This window comes from Puntigrus tetrazona, chromosome 4, assembly GCF_018831695.1.
Source record: "Puntigrus tetrazona isolate hp1 chromosome 4, ASM1883169v1, whole genome shotgun sequence".
NCBI classification, from domain to species: Eukaryota; Metazoa; Chordata; class Actinopteri; order Cypriniformes; family Cyprinidae; genus Puntigrus; species Puntigrus tetrazona.
The window spans coordinates 34,733-35,446 of NC_056702.1; positions in this window are offsets into that span (position 1 = coordinate 34,733).

A 714-nucleotide genomic window follows, 5' to 3' on the forward strand; every position below is an offset into this window, starting at 1 on the left:
TTCAAGATATGCATGTTTTCTTTCTCTTATTTTAATCTTTAAAATACTCAGAGATGGAGTAGTAAAGCAGTTACCTTCATACCACTAGAATTATTCTACAAATCAAGCCTCATGATTGATCATAATCAGATTACAGTTATACATTCATACAAATAAATCACCAAATCAAACTTTAACTAATTCTTTTTTCTATTTAAATGTTTTACAATGTATCATATTCCAAAATGTTTACATAATATAATGTGTTCTGAATATATTTATGTAAGATGTATATATATATATATATATATATATATATATATATATATATATATATAAATAAAATACATACAAATATTCATATATTTGAAAGTGAATTAAATCAAGAATCAAGTGATTTGTTCATTTCACTTTAATTGACTAAAATAATTTGCCTCCCAACAGAGATTTGGGAAGCCATTAAAGACAAACTATCAAAGTGAAACTGTTTTGAAACAGCTGAAAAGTGTATTTAAATGAGTAGAAATACTGATAAGTTCCTCCTCATATTTTTCCTCTATTTAACAAGCTGAATTATCATGAAAGCACTTTCCATATGAAACTGTAATCAAAGAGCAATAGAGTGCTGTAGATGTTTGTTATACATATCATTTGGTCAATTCACTGCCACAGAGAGAGAGTGAAGCTCTAGAAGGTCCTGTGTGCTCATACCCTGCACATTTTCATATTGATCAA